Source organism: Penaeus japonicus, unplaced genomic scaffold (assembly GCF_977035675.1).
Source record: "Penaeus japonicus unplaced genomic scaffold, GWHDUDI00000001_assembly GWHDUDI00000032, whole genome shotgun sequence".
NCBI classification, from domain to species: Eukaryota; Metazoa; Arthropoda; class Malacostraca; order Decapoda; family Penaeidae; genus Penaeus; species Penaeus japonicus.
Window position 1 is genome coordinate 27725296 of NW_028234434.1, and position 2500 is coordinate 27727795.

Consider the following 2500-nt stretch of genomic DNA (forward strand, 5'->3'; position numbering starts at 1 on the left):
TTAACCTTCAGGTCATCTGTTATTCTTTTTTCACTTTACTTACTTATTATTTACATAAACACAATCACAACTTCATCTCAATCCCTAGGTTAAGATCAAGTAGAAATCTAACTTCACCTAATCCTTGCTTAGGGGCAGTTAGGCAGTGGATCTGTGAGAGGGAGGGAGAGGGTGGGAGGGAGGTATGGGTGGGAGGGAGGGAGAGGGATAGGCGGGAGGAAGAGGGAGAGAGAAAGGGAGGAATAGGAGGTAGGGAGAGGGAGGGAGAAAGAGAGGGAGAGTGAGGGAGAGTGAGAGAGAGAGAGAGAGAGAGAGAGAGAGAGAGAGAGAGAGAGAGAGAGAGAGAGAGAGAGAGAGAGAGAAATAGAGAAAGAGACAGAGAAAGAGGAAGAGAGAAATAAAGAAAAAAAAAAAACGAGAGACAGAAATTAAAAGAAAAAGATCAGTAGAAAAAAAACAAGAATGAAAGACACACACACACAAACACACACACACACACAGATGGAGGAGCGGGGGGGGGGGGGATCTGACTATCAATAGGGCCGGTCAGTTAATCTCCTGTGGGTTTATCAATCAGTAATCCAGTCAGTTACTTGTCACGGTCATGTTAATGCGGTATTTTGGGTCGCTCTTTCTCTCACGGTCAGTAAGGGAGGTGGGGGGGGGGGGGGGGGAGGTGGGAGAAAGGTGGGGGGAGGGGAGGGGGGATGGAGGCGGTAGGGATAGGAGGGAGAGGGATGTGGGGTAGGTGGGGGTGGGAATGAGAAAAGAGAGAGAGAGAGAGAGAGAGAGAGAGAGAGAGAGAGAGAGAGAGAGAGAGAGAGAGAGAGAGAGAGAGAGAGAGAGAGAGAGAGAAAGAGAGATAGATGTAGTAAAGAAATAGATGTATGAGGTACGAGACAGAGAAACATATGAAGAAAAAATAAATAAAACTGAGAGGGAGAGAAAAGAGATAGATAGATACAGAGAGAGAGAGAGAGAGAGAGAGAGAGAGAGAGAGAGAGAGAGAGAGAGAGAGAGAGAGAGAGAGAGAGAGAGAGAGAGAGAGAGAGAGAGAGAGAGAGAGAGAAGATAAAGAGAGAAAGAGAGAGAGGTGTAGTAAAGAAATTGATATATGAGGTACGAGACAGAGAAACATATGAAGAAAAAAGAATAAAAATGAGAGAGGGAGAAAAATAGACAGACAAAGAGATAGATACATAAAGAGAGAGAGAGAGAGAGAGAGAGAGAGAGAGAGAGAGAGAGAGAGAGAGAGAGAGAGAGAGAGAGAGAGAGAGAGAGAGAGAAAACAAACAAACAGAGATTTAAAATTCCTACCTTATCTATATCTTGATACATATCTAGATATACCGTGACTGGACGCTCTCCCCGCCTTACCTCCACCCCCTCCCACTCAACCCTCACCTCCTTCACCTCTCTCTCCACCCCTTTCACCTCCCCCTCCTCCCCCAATCCCTTCCCCCCACCCCCCTCACCCCTTCAGATTCCCCAACCCCTAATTAGGGAAAGCTAAGAGCCTCGTTTGTATTCTCATTATCATGCTAATTATTATCACTGTTACTAGGCTTGTTTGGCTAATGTCACACTCATTATAATTCTGATGTCTTTTTAATCTCATATTCAAACACATGACGTCACTGACAGTAGCAATAATGATATTTAATATAGCTGTGATATTTCTTCTTCCATTGTTCTGTCGGCATGACTCACGCGTGTCTTATATATATGATGAAACTCCTTATAAAGTAAGATTTGAAATTTGCATATCATATGAATTCGTTTTTCTTAAGATTTTGGTATAACTCTTAGATTCATATGAACTATAATTACCTATGATAATACAGACATGTTCTGGTAAGAAGATACACATTTAAAAGCATATATCAATAACAATATAATTATTTTACCATAAAACAATGTATTTTTACAGCATATCTTTCTTATCATGTAGCATAATGCTAAATGTATTCCTTGTACTAATGTCAAATTTATTGCTTATGATATAATGCAAAATACACTTCTTATATCATAAAATGAAAGATATCTATGATACAAAGTATATTTCTTAAGGCATAGAGCGAAGTAATCTAGAATTCTTTGAAAATACAAAATAGTTTTCTTTATGAAAAAAATATATCTTATATGAATTATGTTTCCTATAAAATATGCAAACTCAAGATCATATAAAAAATCAAAATACATTTCTCAAAGCTTAAACCAGAATATTTCCCAGCGTAAAATAACTTTTCAAATTCATATAAATTTACAAAATAATTTTATCTACGTAAATGCAAACTCAAATACATATAAAAAGCACAAAATTCCTCTGATAACGTAACGAAAAAATTAAAAATCTTACTGCAAAATACAGTATATAAAAGAAAAAATCTCAAAACAAAGTCCATATTCCAAATTCTCATGAACAAAACCACACAAAATCACCCTCTCCCCCCCTCAAAAAAAAAAAAAAAAAAAAAAAAAAATCGAGCGCTACTAACAG